Source organism: Mauremys mutica, unplaced genomic scaffold (genome assembly GCF_020497125.1).
Source record: "Mauremys mutica isolate MM-2020 ecotype Southern unplaced genomic scaffold, ASM2049712v1 Super-Scaffold_1559, whole genome shotgun sequence".
Lineage (NCBI taxonomy): Eukaryota > Metazoa > Chordata > Testudines > Geoemydidae > Mauremys > Mauremys mutica.
In genome coordinates this window covers 714,810-733,838 of record NW_025423353.1, presented here as the reverse complement: position 1 = coordinate 733,838, position 19,029 = coordinate 714,810, and the positions used below count along the sequence as shown (strand labels likewise).

General features: G+C 49.5%; 1 non-coding gene across 1 annotated transcript; it reads left to right on the top strand.

Moving 5' to 3' along the window:
• The first annotated feature begins 14,996 nt into the window (after positions 1-14,996).
• On the top strand, positions 14,997-15,078 carry TRNAS-CGA. The gene has a single exon. It is a non-coding gene; the product is annotated as a tRNA-Ser (tRNA).
• Positions 15,079-19,029: the final 3,951 nt, after the last annotated feature.

Below are 19,029 nucleotides of genomic sequence, written 5' to 3'. Positions count from 1 at the left end.
GTGTGGGAAAACCTTCACTCACAGATCAGCTCTTTCTGTTCATCGGAGAATCCACACAGGGGAGAGGCCCTGTGAATGCCCGGCATGTGGGAAATGCTTCATTAGCAGCTCCTACCTTTCTAAACATCGGAGAATCCACACAGGGGACCGGCCCTACGAATGCAGTGAGTGTGGGAAAACCTTCTCTCGCAGCTCAGCCCTTTCTGTACATCAGAGAATCCACACAGGGGAGAGGCCCTACAAATGCAGTGAGTGTGGGAAAACCTTCAATTGCACTTCACACCTTATTAGGCATCAAACAATTCACAGAGGAGTGTGACGTTATTGATATAAATGGGGACCATATAGAACATGGGTTGCAACCAAGGTCCTGTAATGGCACCAAATCTTAGGTAAAGGGGTCATATAAGGTGTCTAAGACCAGGTTATGGGTTGCTGGTTATGATTATGCTGTCTGTATGCATGTATTATTTTTAGTTGAAGTTATGAATATTGGCTCTATACTGTCTGTATTTCTAGTTGGTGCTGTGCTTCTGGGAAACATCCCAGACAAGTTGGTGTTAGCTCTGCCTAGCTGGCTTGATGGCCCATTAAGGACCATCAGCTACACAATTGACCCACGGAGAGAAGGCAGACACGCGTTGTGTCTCAGCAAAGTATGCAGGGACTGGCCCATGTGACTCCAGACTTCATTTTGCTGTAATTTTCCACAGTAAGGACAAAGAGGTTCTTACACCTGGAAGAGCCTATATAAGGCTGATGCCTCATCTCCATCTTGTCTTCAATCCTGCTTCTTACCTCTGGAGGGACTTTGCTACAAACTGAAGCTCTGAACAAAGGACTGATGACCCATCCCAGTGGGGGATGTTCCAGAGACTTGACTTGAACCTGCAGTTTATTCCATCACTGCTGCAAGCCTGAACCAAGAACTTTGCCATTACTGTATGTAACTGATTCCATTTAACCAATTCTAGCTCTCATCTGTACCTTTTTCCCTTTATGAATAAACCTTTAGATTTTAGATTCTAAAGGATTGGCAACAGCGTAATTTGTGGGTAAGATCTGATGTGTATATTGACCTGGGTCTGGGGCTTGATTCTTTGGGATCGAGAGAACCGTTTTCTTTTATTGGGGTGTTGGTTTTTATAACCATTCATCCCCAGGATGAGTGGGACTGGTGGTGATACTGGGAGACTGGAGTGTCTAAGGAAATTGCTTGGGTGACTTGTGGTTAGCCAGTGGGGTGAGACCAAAGTCCTTTTTGTCTGGCTGGTTTGGTTTGCCTTAGAGGTGGAAAAACCCCAGCCTAGGGCTGTGACTGCCCTGTTTGAGCAATTGGTCCTGAATTGGCACTCTCAGTTGGATCCTGCCAGAACTGCACCGTCACAAGGAGAGAGTCCCTATGAATGCAGCGAGTATGGGAAAACCTTCTCTTGGCACTCAGCCCACGTTAGCCATCAGAGAATCTGCAAGGGAGATCAACATTGTAAAAATCTCTAGGGCTATCAAGACTTTCTTTTCTTTAATACTTTTCCTGATTCCCACATAGTAACTTTTAAAGCTCTTTGAACTGTGTGCAGCACCGTTATCCCTCAGCTTGTCCAGATGAGTGGCCCATTTTTGCCTTTTGCAGTTCGCCCTCTTATGAGATGGACCTATTTGTCCTTTCTATTGTCCCACAAGTAATTGGAGTCTGCCCTTCCTATTAGGAACCAGGGAGCATCACATTTATACCATTCCTCCTTTTGCAAAGTTATCGTTAGAGTCACCAATGATACAGATTGTATCCTTGCCAGTTGTTCTCACGTTGCTCTGGGTTGTGCTGAAGAGCAGATATATTGGGAATTTTTCAAATTATATGTAAATGAAGAGAAGCAGGGGCAGGAAAAAAATATAATTACAGCTTCTGTGACACTGGAAGGAGATGGAGTGACTCAGATTCCCTCCTTCCCCATCACTGCAGAACTGTTAACCTCTGCATGGCTCAGGTAAAAGGTATCTTCATTAAGTTCTATCCATCCACTTCTCAAAGTGTCATGTGATGAAGCATTCTGCATTGTCTGTGCTTGGAGATGATGTTTTGACTTCTTTAATCCTATCTCAGAGTCGCTATGACTGGAGATGAAAGTGTCCAAAGTCCTGGGAGGGGAATTCAAATGAATCCCAAATACAGTGTTATTGGAGTTTAAATCCCAGGTTCCATCTATTGTAAAGCCACTTTTGGCAAGGTGGCTGTTTTCCCCTCATTATGGGAATGCTAGGATACTAAAAATGTTGTAAATAACATAACTATGTAGACAGGGGTGAGTGAAGCAGGTTTGAATGGATCAGAGGAGAATGTGATGGGAGAATCTCTTGTCCCGATTCTGAATAATCAGATGTAACCTGCTCTGGAATTTCACTTGACACTTTCTTTGTAATGTATTCTCTCTATGTGATGTGGGTTTCTATCTTTCCTGAAGGCTATTTGGTCACCCGATTGGATATTAGTTCAGTTTGATAGGATGTAGCTCAGATGTATTGGAGAATTTAAGACAATGACCCTTAGTTAAAGTCCTCATTTATTATTTCAGCTTTGCTTTTTCCCCATCCCTCCATGATGACATAGAGAAAGTTGAAGTGCAGTTCTATCAACAGGAGAGAACTCTCTAATTTACTGGACAGGCTAACAAGGAAACAGCAGTGATTTAAATTCTCCACTCAGAAATGGTGAACAACAGCAGAACCCCAACTAACTGAAGGAAGTGCATATGATCACAGTGTATTTCAGTTGTTTAAGGCAATATTGTCTCCTTTGATCTGGGAAAAGAATTCCATGGTAAGTGATTTTGAACTAAGCAAAATGCCCATGTGTTTGGTTCCCAAAGCATTTGTAACCCAGGCCCTACAGAAGATCTCTCCTAGCTAATCCTATGGTATGGGAAATGCTGCCCTTCATGACACAGATGTTGAGGAAATAGAAGTGGAATTTTTTGTCAAATTTATCTTTTTTGTAGGAGCTAAAGATCTGTATAAAATGAAACCAGTGTTGAAAATGTAATATCTTCAGAAAAATAACCAATAGAATCTCCAGCTCTGGTAACTAACGAAGATTCTGATCCAGGCCTGTATCCAGTCCCTTCTCTGGACCTGTGCCACCGAATTAAAGAAAAGCTGGGCATGTTTCAGGAAGCCATTCCTCATTAACACTGCTGAGATCTTAAAGTGGTTTTGTAAAGGATTCTACTTCAGAGAAGTGTAAAATTACCCTATCCAAGGATTTGGAAAGAGCTGAGGTTGAAAGAGTCCACACCCAGTTCCTGGTTTCCACCCCAGTAAAGGAAGCGATGGTGACCCAAGGAAAATTGTTTGTGCAACTCCACTTCCTAGTTCAGTGTCACTGATTACACTTCCAAACGGTGCCAGGGTTAGATTGAGAACAGTCATCCTTCACTGTTTGGATGCAAAGAGAGAGTGCTTCATAGGACAGTCCTTCCCTGTGGATGCCAAACTGGCTGCCTGATTGGGTAACAAGGACTTCAAGGCTGTAGAAATGATGGTAACCAATGAGGCAATGAATGTATCAGGCTCCAATTTCAGACTTCCGGATACACGCATGTTGAGTCCTGATTCTATGGTTTTGTGTCTGATGCTGTGGCTACACAATAAAGCTGATGTTGGCACAGCTGCACAAATGTAGCTGCACTGCTGTAGCACTGCTATTACAAACGCTCTAAGCCAATGGGAGCGATTTCTCCCATCGGACTTGATTAGTCCAGCCCCCGCAAGCGGCGGTCGCTATGTTGGCAGGAGAAGCTCTCCCGCTCATGTAGCGCTATCTACCCAAGGGGGTTAGGGCTGTGTAACTGGATTTTTCACAGCCGTAAGCAATATAGTTATCCCAATAAATGCCTTTAGTGTGGACCAGACCTTAGTTTTTTACTTGTGTTTTATGCATTTACATTACTTCTCTACCTCCTCCTACTTTGAAAGATTAAAAAGTGTGAAAAGAGGTATTTTTCTCCATGATGCAAACATTCCGACATAGAAGACCCCTTCTACGAACACACGTGGCAGAAGAACCAGAGATATATGATCTCGCAGAAATGGTTGGGACCTATGTTGGGACAAACCACAATAAGAACCAGGGTTCAATTGTTGGGAATGGGGATTAAAAGAAAACTAACATATATGACAAGAATTTGTGATCTTTGAATATGTTGTTACCAATTAAAATGAAATTATAGGTGAAGCTATTGGTTAAAGAGTAAGAGACTGTGTGATAATCTGAATTATTTTGGAAAACTGAAAGTTGTCTTGTTTTTGTGTTTTGTTCGTTGTACAGGCGCTATGACAGGAAAAGGGACTGTCTGAATTGCCAAGGCAGGGAATGAACAAGCTACAGCAACATTAACATACAACATCATTAACCACAAACACACTCTAATCATGTTCCAGCCAGTATGGAAATAGGCAGGAATTCTTGCTGTTCAGCCATGACCACATGCACAGAGCTGCACAGCAGTGAGTGTGCTGGGGAAGCTGGTCTGAGCAAACAATTGGAAATGACCCTTCACTGAGAACAGAACCAGAGTGTAGAAAGGCCCCTGTGTAAAGTGGTTGTGGCTGAGGGCTTAGGGAGCTGGGTTGGAAAGCAATGGACGTCTTTCTCTGGAGGTTTGATTCTTGCCAACTAAACAAGGCTGGTGTGTGGTGTCTCCATGGCTGTACTTTCAGTGTCTGATCACCCATGGTGCCACAGGGAGCTAAGCCTAGACGTATGCAGAGGATAAGGACAAGTCAACATTTCAAACAGTGAGTCTGTGCTGCTGCGTCTCAGTAATGGAGATGCTCTATGCCAGGGTTTTTCAAACGTCCTTTCACTGCAACCCCCTTCTGCCAAAAAACTTACTGCATGGCCCTGGAAAGAGGGACCAAGCACCAAGCCCCTCCACACCAGGCAGGGGCAGGGGGGAGCCAAAGCCTGAGCCCCGCCCCAGTGTGGGGAGGGCAAAACCAGAGCTTGAGGGATTCAGCCCTGGGTGGTGGGGCTCAAACTTTTGGTTTCAGCCTCAGGCCCCAACAAGTCTAATGCCGGCCCTGGTGACCCCATTAAAACAGGGTCATGACCCACTTTGGGGTCCTGACTCTCAGTTTGAGAACCACTGCTCTGTGCTGATGGGACAGAGTTTTCCTGTGGGTGCAGTTAATCTACTTCCCCAGGAGGTGGCAGCTATGTCAGTGGGAGAAGCTATATCGGTGGGTGCGCAAGCTGTGGTGTTTACCACATTTAAGAAGTTTAATCAAACCCCATTTTTAAAACCACCTGTGATCTGGGAATGGCAAAGGAGTTCGATGAAGCAGGGTTTGCCCTTCAAAGTGCTGGAGATCACAATTCCCTGCTCCTGTTGTCATGGGGATAGAGCTCAGTGCTAGAATATTCAACTACCGATCAACTGGTCTTTGGTTCAAACCCAAGTGCCCTCTTATAACCTTCTTTCTTTTTTTAAAAAAGAAGGAAAACATTTTTATTTCCATTCTCCGTTATGTTCAGGAGCTCCACTATACAGGGGTGCTTGGTATGAATATAAACACTCAACATTTCGCTGTCCAAATGCATAAAAACCTAGCAAAGCTGTCCATCAGCTGAAATCAGTTCCAATCCTCTAAGTGTCTAGTTTATGTTTTCATCAATTAAACAAAGGTATCATATGAATGTACATTTGCAGATCCCTCTCTCCAGAGCTATGCTGTGCAGAAGAACAAGAACCACATCCAGCTGCAGTTCAGGAGTCTGATGAGCAAAGGCAACTTGGTGCAGGCTAAAGTCACCAGCACTTTGTCTCCTTCACATTCAACCAGCAGCTGGGCCCCCAGGACAAGGCATGAGAAGAAGACAGTGGCTGTGAGCAGGAAAATAGCCACCAAGAAGCTGGCTAAAGCTGTCAAGATTCCCAGGAAGGTCACCATGCCCATGTCTGAATGTGGTTTGTGGAGATTAATGGAAGGAGGAGTCTCACGTCACAGCCCTAGGGGGGCTCATGTCAGGGCCCTAGTGGGGCTCTGGGTGATCGCTACTTCCCACCACCCAACACAGATGTAAAGAGGTTGAGTAGTGTCTGCAAAAGAGAAACTAAACAGCTAATTATTCCTCCAGAAAGGTTTTTAATGACTTATGACTATAAAGGCAACACAGACAGAATGAGAAAAACAGAATTAAAGACCAGCACTGAGTGAGGCTAATACAAATGGCAAGTTATACTGGAGACAAGCACAAGTCCAAGTAATATGCATTAACTCCCTGTTCCTATAAGTGCACATATAAAAGGTAAAATATATTGAAAATAGTCACAAGCACGTGCAACGCTACTATTACTGATTGCCCAGGAGCTTTACCACCCCCCACAAATACAATTCTCTATGTAATACTAATACATTGATTCACTATATTTTACTAACCTTAACCTACCTATCACCTTATATAACAACTTATCAACTTTTATTTACTTTTATGATAAACTTGATGGTAACTTGTACTGAAGACAGGCACAGCGACTTGTAAAGCTATTATGGTTTATAAACTACTAGCTTCACCAGTGAATGACATAAATCCACATCATGTAGAGGTCAAGCATAGGAGTTTATTACACACAGCACTGGTGGAGTGTCACCTTGCTTATTAGGCTCAGAGACACTGTCAATCAATTGATTACAATAGAATATGTAGATTTTCCATGGGCGGGAGAAAGTGACGGGATAGGCAGTTCCACATCCCAGGTCAGGTTTTGCAGCAAGACAAGATAAGCACATTAGCCAGTGGTTAACAGATTACATAATGTCTCCGCCCATGGTCTCAAGTTAGCAAGTTAACATTTAATTAATACTTGGATAAAATGTTATTAGTATAAAATATATATGTTGAATTCTGATTTGGGGTCCACAGGAATGGAGCAACTCCTTTGATTGTCCAACAGGTACATTCCTAGGGGTTAAAGCAAAGAAACAGTGAAAGTATCTGGCAATAAAGATTGTTTTCTGTGTCTAAAGGCAGGCATTGGTCCCTTGGAAGGAAGGTGGAAGGATGCCGTATCTAATATCGACGTGCCAACTTCTCATAAACTCAAGGTTGAATCTGTGGGAAGAACGTTCCCTACAGAAAAGACTGACACAGTAGGAACAGGGATTCTTTGTTCAATCTGCAACTCTGAATAAGACACAATTATTTAGTTCTTAGCTCCAACACCTGGCAATTTGCTGACCAGGACTATCTTAGCAAGCAAGGCTTTCTGTTTACCCCAGCTTTCTCTTAGCTGATCACGATTTGCTCGGACTCTGGTCCCTTGACCATATACTGGACTTTGGGTCTGGAAAAGAGCTGGCACAATCCATACACCAGGTTGTTATATAAAATGCACATGGATTTGAACCCTTCACATCCAGTAATGGAAAAGTTCTTGGTTCAGGCTTGTAGCAGTGATGGAAGAAACTGCAGGTTCAAATCAAGTCTCTGGAGTCCATCCACAGCTGGGATGGGTCGTTGAGTCCTTTGTACAGAGCTTCAGTTTGTAGCAAAGTCTCTCCAGGGGTATGAAGCAGGATTGAAGACAAAATGGAGACGAGGCATCAGGCTTTTATAGTCTCTTGCCATGTGGTCTTTGCTTTGTTTGTCCCAAGGACACTCTATCCAGCACGTGGCATAGAAAAACCTGAGTTCCGTCCATAGGCAGGGCCTGCATACCTTGCTGAGTCACAAGGCGTATCTGCCTTCTCTCAATGGGTCGATTGTATAGCTGATGGTCCTTAATGGGCCATCAAGCAGGCTAGGCAGAACTGACACCAACTTGTCTGGCTGGGATGTTCCCCTGAAGCAGAGCACAAGTTTGAAATACGGACAGCATAGAGCCAATATTCATAACGTCAACTACAAAAATGATACACTTGTAGAGATAGCATCATTATAATCAGCCTATCAGAACCTCTCCATGCACCCCTTACACGACAACCTTTCTACAATATTGGCTGCAAATATACAACAGTGGTTGCAATGGTGATCTATGCAGTTACAGATTATGTCAATAACATCACAGGAGGTGACACAGCATCTGTGAGACTGATATTGGAATACTGCCTCCAGTTTTGATGTCCTCATTTGAAAAAGATGTTGTGAAATTGGAGCTGTGGCAGCAAAGAGCCACCAAATGTTCTGAGGGCTGGAGAAAAATGCCTTCTAGTGCGCTATTGAAAGAGTTCAACCTGTTTAGCTTATCAAAAGAAGATTGAAAAGTGACTTCATTGAAGTGTTGAAAGGCCTTAATGGAGAGAAAAGATTGGGAATTAAAGGGCTCTTTAATCGAGCAGAGAAAGGCATAACAAGACCCAATGGCTGAAAGGTGAAAAGAGACAAATTCATATTACAGCTAAGGCACAAAAATTCAACAGCGAGGATGATTCACCACAGGAACAAGCTACCAAGGAAATTAGTGGATTCTCCATCTCCTGAAGTCATTTAATGAAGACTAGATGCCTTTCTGGAATGTGTTTGCCCCAAAAGTAGCTCTTGTGTCATACAGGAGGCCTGTGATATGCAGGGGGTCAGATTAGATGCTCTAATGGTCTCTTCTGGCCATAAAGTTGACTAATTTCTGAAAAACTGAATGTAGCATTGGGAGCAGCGTCTGATGTTTTCCTGTCTAGCCGGCTTGCTTCCTAGAACGAACGCTCCTTGAGTGGGGTGATCCACAGGGAGTAGCTCAAACCTCCAAAGTGCCCGGGCAGGGACAGGGCATTAGCACAGCAAGGGAGGGGTGTGGCAATGACATCACAAAGGCCTTTTGCAGAACCTCAGACTATTGGTCAAAGATGGTGGGGAGGTGGTGACCTCACAGAGAGATGCTGACATCAGCCAGGTAGGACAGGGGCGAGGGGCCAGGGAAACCTCAGAGACCCCTGTGGCTTTGCTTCAGCAAGTCTCCTTCTCGAGGTCTCTCTTTGAGGACTGAGAGAGTATTCGGGTTCATGGATGTGAGCGCCAGGAGGAACCTCTTTCGAGTTTTCTCCTTCCCTTTTAGTGATTTTACTAGAAAACAGCCGTCTCTGTTTAGAAGGTAAGAGCCTCCTTGAGGTTTGAAACCTGTTCAGTCTGATCCATCCGGTGACAGTTGAATTCTAGGCATGGAAAACATGAGCTTAAGGAGGCAGAATTTTATTCCGCACCTGGGATTTTGTTCCATAGAATCACTGGGGACATTAGGGTTTGTCCTTTTTGTTTCATCTTTTCCTCCATCCATCCCTTCCTCCTTTCTCTTTGTCTCTTGCTTCTTTTGTCCTTTCATCTGTTCCCCTCCGAACACCAGGAGGGGTGTGTGTGTGTGTGTGTGTGTGCGTTGCGGGGGAGTGCTCGGCAGTTCCCACTGTGGGAGGTCCACCCAAAAATGTGGGGCTGAAATAGTGCTCGGGCAGTGATCCCCACCAGTGACCTGGGCCATCCTTTGGGCTGTCTCTGGTGAGAATCCTCAGCCTCCCATCCTCAGTCTCTACCCTGATTGGCTGAGCAGGGGGTTATTGACAGGGAGGAGACTCAGGTCCTTGTTGTTCTCTTTGAAGACCAAGGAAATAAGTCATAACCAGTCATATGTTTGACAAATTTTGCTGCTTCGCTGCATTAATGGTCTCTGAGCAGTTCATGATTCTCTCTAACTTTGCAGTTCTCCTAAAATACTTGCTGAATAATTACTGTGCAGTGTTGTTGGTCTGGAGCTCATTTGAGAACATTTTACTCAAGTCATTCAGTGTCTGAAATTCAAGATCCGATGGTTACTTTCAAAATCAGGGCTCTTGGGTCCTATTCCCAACTCTGCCACTGGCTGGCTGTGTGACCTAAGACAAGCCAATTCTCCTTTCTCAGGCTGAGCTTCTCCCTCTTTCAAGTAGGGATAATAATGATCCACTCCTACCTACCTCACGATGGGTGGAGGATGGGGATCCACTGGAGAGTGTCACTAGGAGTAGAGCATAATATTAGGTGTCCTATCATGTTTACTCAGAGCAGATTATGACATAATAGAATAGCTGAAATAGTCTATTTTATTTGTATTTTTTTATTTTGAAATTGTTAAGAGCAGCAACGACTTAGCTCAGACTGAAGCATCTTATCTAATGTTTGTGATCTAGGTGTCTCCTCTTTGTGTGTGACGAGACAATTTAAAACACTAACTAACAGGAGATGCTTTTGTTTTGCAACAAAATATTTTTGCAAAGAACTTTCATCCCACTTGTTTTGATTTCGAGAAACAAACTGATTTAGTCTGAAGGGGATTTTCTGACAGAAATGGTTTCAATGAAATTTCCCCACCATCTCGATTCCTGGGCTCTATCCCTGCCTCTGGTTGGGTGGGTTGCTGTTTGTTAGAACAGGAGTCAGGACTGGTGGCTTCTCTTTCTGGCTCTGCCACTGCCTTGCTTGTGTAGGCCCTTGGGTAGGTCACTTCTCTTCTCTGGACCTCAGGCTCCTCCCCATCTGTCCAATGGGAACAGGGACAATTCTCGAACTCTGGGCAGTCATGAGCCTGAGTGAGATAAGGGGTGTTAAAGCCCTCTGTGAAGGAGAAAGGGGAGTTTCACGGTGTTTAGCACCAAGGAATTCTAAAGTTTGCTCAGATGTCTAGTCTGTGGAAACAAGAAATGGTCTGGGCCAAACTTTTTAACCACTGCCTTTTTTAAAGCCCATTTAGGGATGTGAGTCCCTGTCTCTTAGGTACCTGGGGTTCTTTGCCAGCAGGAGAGAATAGGTTCCTGCCTCCATTACTGTGGCCTTAACAAACCAGGTGTTGTACCCCAGTTCTCATCTGAGATCCCTGAAAAAGTACATCTTCCCATCCATGAACAGGACAGGACCTATCTTTAAAAGGGGAACAAAGAGACGCCTGGGCCTTACAGACTAGCTAGCCTCACTTCCACAGCTGGAGAGATACTGGAATAGATTCTCAGGCTGTGGCTACACTTGCACTTCAAAGCGCTGCCGCGGCAGCGCTTTGAAGCGCTAAGTGTAGTCAAAGCGCCAGCGCTGGGAGAGAGCTCTCCCAGCGCTGTCCGTACCCCACCTCTTGTGGGGAATAAGCGGACAGCGCTGGTAGCCGCGTTTCCAGCGCTGGGGCTTTGATCACACTGGCGCTTTGCAGCGCCGCAATTTGCAGCGCTGGAGAGGGTGTTTTTTCACACCCTGCTCCAGCGCTGCAAATTTGTAAGTGTAGCCAAGCCCTCTAACACTCAGTTTGTCAGCAGCACCTACAGGACACTTTGGTTCTTAGGACAAGTGAGCATGGATTTGTCAAGAACAAATCATTCCAAACCAATCCGCTTTCCTTCTTCGGCAGGGTTCCGGGCCTAGTGGAAGTGGGTGAACAGTAGATGGGATCTTTCTCCGGGTTACTAAGGCTTTTGACACAGTCCCGTAGGACATTCTCACAAGCAAACGAGGGAAATGCGGTCTAGACGCAATCAGTGTCATGTGGGTGCAGAGCTGATTGAAAGCCCAGACTCCAAGAGCCCTTCTCCATTTCTGGCTGTCCAACGGAGAGGGTGAACCTAGTGGGTCCGGCAGGGATCAGTCCGGGGTCCGGTACTACACAATATTTTCATTACTGATTTGGGAAATGGAGTGGAGAGCATGCTTCTAAAATTTGCAAATGACACCAACCACTTTGGAGCACACGATCAGAATTGAAAACACCCTTAACAAATTGCAGAATTGGTCTTCTTGAGCCAAACTCCATGGCTGGGCCCCTCTCTCTAGACTGGGCTGAAGTGAAACCCCAGAGCCAAACCCTCCTCCTCCTGGGCAGTGTGCTCCGCCCTTGAATGGTCAGATGCTGCTTAGCACTGTCACAGCAGCTTTGGCTGGGGGATTCTCCCAGCACTTTCCAATAGCGGGAAAGTATTAAATCCCAGCAATGGAACTCAGGAGTCCTGACTCCCCATCCCCTGGCCTGGTCACTCCAGCAGAGCACACTCCCTCTCAAAGGCAGGGGGAGCGGCCATGAGGGCTGCTTGTAATTGCCAGTTGTGGGAGTGAGTGTGCAGCAGTGGTTAGCGAAGGGGCCTGGAGAGAAGGACTGCTGGGTCCCATCCATCCTTCTGACACTTGTTGTGACCCTGAGCCAGTAGCTTCCCCTCCCCAGGCCTGTTTCTCATCAGTGGGGTTGGGGTCGCAGTCCCGACAGCCCAGGGGGGTTGGGAGGCTCCAGGAAGGTGTGTAAAGTGCTGGGATTTCAGGATCCCGGAGGTGCTGTCACCCCCGCACTAGGGTGATGTTCTGCACCCCCTGCTGCTGGCCAAGTTTCTCCTTTCCCTGGCAATAAGACAGACTCTTGTTTTCCCACCAGCCAATCACCCAGTGTCATCACCCTGCCTGCTGGCTGGGCAGGGTAACTCCTCAGGTCAGCACCCCCCTCTCCAGCCTGCCTTGGGCTTGGAGAGTGAGGAGAAGGACGAGGGATGACACTGAACATCCTCCATCCATCGCTCCATCACCAGAGCAAGTGAGTGGCATTAGGGTTCCTCGGTGGGGTCCCCCGTCTGTCTGGGGGGAGGCAGAAAGAGGGGGAGAGAATCTCTCCCAAAGGAGATTGGATTTGCAAACAGCCCCCAGGAGCCCCTCACTCTCAGACTAGGGAGGGGCTTCTCCAGAGCCATCTCCAGTGTGTTTGGCAAGGTCCCAGCAACGGGGCTCCCAGCCCTTCCCTTGTGGGAGACTGTTCCCCAGGCTGAGAGTCTCTGAGCTGGGCCAGACCCGGGGAGCTGCTGAGCATGGAAATCAATGGGAACCGAGGGGGCCCTGGCCTTGCTATGCCGAGGGACTTTGACGTGGGGAATGGTTTCCCAGGAGACGTCCGGACTCCTGGGTTCTGTTCCTTCTCTAGTCTGGGCGGGAGGTTGGGGGGGAGGTGTGAGTGTGTCCTGGGCTGGCAGGAGGGAGCTGCTTGTCCAAAGTGACCGATGGTCTTTGTGACTGACCCCAGTGCTCGAAAAGGATGAGACTCCCTGGTTGTTGCAGCCCCAGGGATGACGAGGGGGAGCGCTGAGGGAGAGCAGGTCATGCAATGAACTCCTGCCAGTGTGTATAGCCTGCACCCCCTGCACCCCGGTGGGGGGAGGAGGAGCTGCTCTGGCTGGGGCCGGGATGGGGAGGGACCAAACAGGCTGGTTAGTGAGAGGCTGGCTTGACCCCAGACTCACGCCTGCTCCCCGCTCGGTTCCAGGGTGGCTGGGCTCCTGAGGAGGTTCAGGAAGAAGGCTCTGCCGGTGGCCCCAGAGCCTGAGGGAAGCAGCTGCCATCTTCCCCAGGAGCGGAGCGGCCCCTCCGCCCCCACTGACGGGGAAGGAGCTCCCGGCCGGCCAGGAGGTGGAAGTGCCCAGCCTTCTGGAAGAGGAAACCTGCTCCCGGCGCAGGCGCCGGGGTGGGAGAGGCACCGGCCAGGCCAAAATGGAGCTGGGCCAGGATGCGGCTGGGCAGACAGGACCCAGCCCAGGAGCAGAACCGGGCAGGGTGGCTCCGGGGCTTGTTGTGTGGGCAGCAGCGGCCCCAGGAGCCCAGCCCCCATTCCCAGCAGGAGGCATCGCCCTGCCCGGGCAGTGGGGACCTTCCAGCCTTCCCAGGGCAGGAGGTGGAGGATCCTCTCCCAGCCCCAGCAGCTCGGCCCGCTCCTCATGGGACAGCAGCAGCGCCTGGGACTCGGACAGCAGCAAGGCCGACGGACGCTTCTGCTTTGTTCCAGGTGAGGAGCCAGACTGGGCTCGGAGGAGTGGGGAGGGGGCTGTGAACACCCCAGGCCCAGGCCCTCGAGCAGTGCTATGGGGGTGGTCCCCAGCTCAGGTGTCTGGCCTGAGCCACTGAACCCCACTGACACTAGATGCTGCCACTTTAATCCTTGGTGCTCCATTGGGCGGGGGGTGGGAGGCACCTCCCAGGGAGTCCAGGACAGTGGGCGGGGGGGGTCTCTTTGCTATGGACTCCTGAAGGAGTTGGGGGCTGACGACACTGAGGCTACTTGGAATCAAATACGTTTGAGATACAAGTACAGAGCCCATGTTCATAACTTCAACTACAAAAATGGTGCACACGTACAGCCAGCGTCATTATCACCAGCAAATCCTAACCTTGTCCTAGACACCTCACATGCCAACCTTTGCACAATATTTGCTGCACATAGATAACAGTGGTGGCAGCAATGATCTCTACGGTCCCAGTTCATATTAATAACATCACAGAAGGCTACAGAGAAGCCAAGCCGCTCCCTCTGCTGGAGCAAAAGCCTCTCATTTATCTCCTCAACTCCGCTCCATGAAAATCTCCACCCCTCCCCCGGCACTGAGAGACCCCCTCACTCCCATGGAGATTTGTAATTGTTCTAACTCTTCCTTGGCCTTGTCCAAACAGTTTTCCCAGAAAAATGATCAAGGACATTTCAAATGAGACAAACAAACCAAACCAGAGAACCCCCCCCAAAACCCAGTTTGGGTCTGATTTTTTCTACTGAAATTAGGAGACAATAAAACTCATCCCTCTGTTGGCCAGAAACCAAAGCTAGACCTCCCCCGCTGTAGCTGTGACTTCTGCTACCGAACTACCAATGCGCTGACTCCTCTTGTGAGACATTTCTCTGCACAATACTGCTGCTAATCCAGTTATTGACTCCAGGAAACATTTTCCTTAGCTTGGTTCCATGTGTCACTGGTTTCTATAGCAAAGATCAGTCCCTGGCCCTGTAGTCCAGACATCCTCATTCACATCAAGCTTCAAGTTGAGAATCATTTCCCATTCCTGCTCTGTGGGAGGGGAGACTTTTAAACGCGCTCTCTGTGCGACTGCACATGACTAAGCAAAGAGAACAAACCCGCAATCCCCCCTGTGCTTTGGGAGGCAGGTTTGCTGTGGGAATTCTGTAGTTCAGATGACTTCACGCCTGGGCATTGTGATTCTTTCCCAGTTTCTCTGGCATTGGGGCAGTTTTGTGCTCACAGCTGTGATGGCCGAGTGGTTAAGGCATTGGTGTCGAAATCCAATAGGGTTCCCCTGCGCAGGTTCAAATCCTGCTCGCAGCGAGGCCTGTGTTTTAGCCAGTCTCCCACCCAGGTAATACCTCTGTACAACCCCCTGAGACACTTTCAATTCTCTCCCCACCCCAAATAAATCCTGTTCTGCTCCTTTCATAGAGATCCCTGGGACACCACCTCACACTGTGTCCCTAAGGGGTCAGGCAAACTCTCAGCGCCTGTAGCCTCTGCCACTCACCTGGTGCCCCATAGATCAGCCATAGCCCTGGTTCTGCTCCTCTCTCTAGAGTGCGAAAGGAGCCAAGTCAGTGACTCCATGGGAGCTACGGGGCTGCAGAACCAACAGAGAAAAAAAAAGTGATCAGCTGTTCAGTGGGGTGCAGGAGGCACTGGGCAGGGAGGGAGAGGAGAAGGGACAGTAAGAGGTGGGGGAGGGAGAGGAATGGGGCAGGAAGGTGCAGGGCGGGAAGAGATGGGACAGGGGTGGGGGTTTGGGGGAAGGGGTGGAGTGGGGGCAGGGCCTGGGGAGAAAAGGGGGGCAGTTGTTCTGGGCCTGCCCTGAAGGGAAGCACAGACTATCACAGTGACAATACAACTGACCAGCCTTGCGGGGGAGGCTGAGGGAGATCCGCACTCACCAGGTCTCTTCTCTCCCCCATGGTGAGCCAGACACTGCTCTCTCCTGGCTCTCACTCTAGCAGCTGGACGCCAAGGAGCCATTTCCCCACAGGAAGTGCATTGAGTGCCCCTGTGGTGCTGGGGGCTGGTGCTGCTGCTGCCTGTGGGGCTGGCAGGGGGGCCAATGTCTGCACAGACTCTCAGCTGCCAGGCCGGAGGGGGCACTTAGGACCTTACCAGACTGGCTCAGTGAAGACGGGGGGTTGACAGAGCAATACAGACGCTCTCCAGAGCACGGAGCAGCAGCCGCCCATGCAGCCAGGCAATGAGCATTTCCCACAGCCTGGAGCCGAGGGGGAGGCGGCAGCTGCTGTTCCGGCTCCTCGGGGACAGGCCCTGTCAGCCAACAGCCACTTCTTACTCCCCACAGCTAAGGGCGTCGGGTTCCTCCGGTGGGGGTGTGGAGCAGCCGTTCGTTTTCCTGTTCGCACTCCTCTGCGGTGTGAAAATCGGGGAGTGGAGGCAGAAGCCCCATTTCCCTTCCAAAATGACGCCCAGTGGGGGAAGCCAGGACAACAGGGTGGGGTGGCAAGTGGTGGCCAGACTCTCACCGCCAGGGTGACCCTCAGGAATGGTGCCAGAGGGCTGCTGGGCAGTGACAGGCAGGAATAGGGGATGAAAACTCCTTTGTGCAGCTGAGGGAGGGCAGTACCAGGGAAGGGGCTTCTGTGAAAGTGGCCATGTGGAAAGTGGAAGGGATTTGGGGGCCCAGGAAGTGGCACTTGATGTTCAGTGCCTTGGAGCAACTGGACTTGGCCAGGGTGGGTGTTCATAAAATGCACATTAACAACTCTAGGGTAGCTTGATGGTGATTGGTGGAAGGGCCCATCTCTCTGGTCCTCCAGGCCAGGGAAGAATGATGGGGTTGGAGTCTTGTTCTTCACATTCATGGTGCGAGTACAGAAGGGGCTGAAGCTCTGACCAGGGAGGGCATTACTGGTGGGCTTTGTGCTCTGCAGCCCTGGTTACAGCTATATTAGTGTGTATGGTCCCCAGTTAAGGCATAAAAGGAAAGTTCTATGGAAGGAACTGGCTCCCTTCCTCTGGACCGCACGGTGTTTGGTGTCAGGGGGGATTTCAATTGTTGCACCGGCCTGAGGACTGCTGGTCCTGTTTTCCCGACCGTCAGAGGAAACTCTTCTATGATGAGCACTACCTGGTGCAGGTCTGTAGCGAGGTCGGCTTAGAGGACGTGTTGCTCCGTAGTGGAACCAGTGGAGGGTGGGCGGTAGCCTCCTATTCCTCTGACCCGAGCTCACATCAGCCGCAGAGGGGATACACCTTTCTGCGGGGACAGGCCAGGAGTCGCACTGACCAGATTTACGTGAAGGAGAGCACGTCGACAGCCCAGTGCAGGGTGGAGCCAATGGACAGTTCGGATCACACAGCTCTCACCGTCTGCTCAAAGTGGGCAATTCCCTGACCCACAGCAGAGGATATTGGAAGCTGAACATCCAGAGCTTGCAAGATAAAGAGGCAGGGTGGTGAGGCCTGGCAGTGTTGGCAGAACGGGAAAGCATCAGAGGGTTCTGTGGTTACCAGGGGGATTGGTGGGAGTCAGTGAGGGAGGAGTTGGTGGCTTTGTTCCCATGGTCGTGCAAACACCACAACATTAAAGAAACCAACAGTGCCAAGTCCTGCAGCGTCGCCTGTGGGATTTCCACAAGACCATCCAGGCAGGGGAGCCAGTCAGTGTGTGACTGTATGACCGGATCAAGCGACAGCTGCCCGAGTTCCAGGAGATGATGCTACAGTTGGCTGATATGAGCAGGAGCTCTGAGTGAAGTATCCGGTAGTGCAGGACCACAGTCGCTGGACGAGGAGAGAGAGTCCCATGAGAGGAAGCCGCTGGTGGGAAGCAATAAGTGCAGAGTGGATTCAGCCAGCTGAGAGTCACAGGGGCCTAAAAAAAGTACATAGCAGTAGGTCCCATGGAGTAATGGGCAGCCCTCAAGACTCTGAGTCTTGGAATATGAGTTCAAATCTCAGTGGGATTTCCTGGTGATATGTGATTTTGCTGCAAAGCCCTGGAGCTCAATGTGTTTGGCTACCTTCTCTCCGGGTGAACTAGAGTGAGTTTTTTCCCTCCTGCTGGGTGACTGATGCCCACTGGAGATAGGTCTTTGGTCTGGCTGGTTCAATGGGTGGCTATAGGTTGGGGTCCTAGAACTTAACAGCCTGGCTAGAGATTCCTGCGGGTTGACCATATGGTTGTTTCTTGCTGCTTCACCTGATGCCCGCAACTTTGGTCCCTGCAGCTGCCACACTCTTCCTCTTGCCCACATGGCATTTAAAGGAAGCAGGGCCAGGGCCAGGCTTCATAGTCAGGGCTAGGCAGGAGGGAGGAAGAGTCCCAGGCTGGAGCCCAGCACCTCTCCTCCTCTGGGCACCTAGAGCAGAGGCGGCTGGTGCTGACAGCTCCAAGGGAAGGCTTAAAAGCCACAGAGCAACCAAGAGCAGGGCAAGAGGAGGGGAGAACCATGCCTATGCGTGGCCAGCAGACAGCCACAAAGACACCCGGCCAGGCTGCTCCCTGCCATGCCGAACCCCCACTGAAGGCCACTCACAGACCAGCATTCGTTCTGCGGCCGGCCAGCATCACAAGGTGGTTGGAAAGCAGGTGGGGCCTCTGATCGTTCCCACTCAATGGGCTCCTTTTGGCGGTGGGGCAGGAGACATTTCCCCCAAGAGGCTTTTTCCCAACTGCTGAGAAGCACAGAAGTACCCGGTGTTTGCTCTTGTGGTGAAAGGGGTTAATACGTTTAGGCGGCCTGGCTAGCTCAGCTGGCAGCACCTCTGGCTCTTACTCTGAAAGTTGAAGTTACAATTCCCTGTTTGGGTGCTTGGGGCTCCTCTTCAACAATACAACACACAATCTGCCTAAGCCCCCACCCAGTAACCTGGGGAAACTAACCCTGGCCACTGGGTGCCTCCAAGAGGCGATATGTTCCCGACTCACAACCACTGAGTGTAGAAAAGAAACTTTAAGAAAAAGGAGGAAAATCACCTTGTATTAACTTGGAAAAACACCACAATCAGGATTCATAACACAACACTATGAGCAAAACACCCCCCCACAGTGCGCTGGGCAGTGGCCTTTTGCCTCGGGCTCCTAAATCCAGACACCAGAAGCTCTGTGGATGTGCCCCTCCCTTCACTGCACCTCACCCACAGCTGCTGCCCTGGGTCAGTGAAAACCCAGAGTTCACCTCTCACCTCCCAGGGGGAAAGCCCCTTTCTCCCTCCGCTGTCTGGCCACATTGCCGGCCACTTGCCGTTCCCCCCTGTCACCGCTCTGCTGGCCACCCTCTCTGCTCTGGG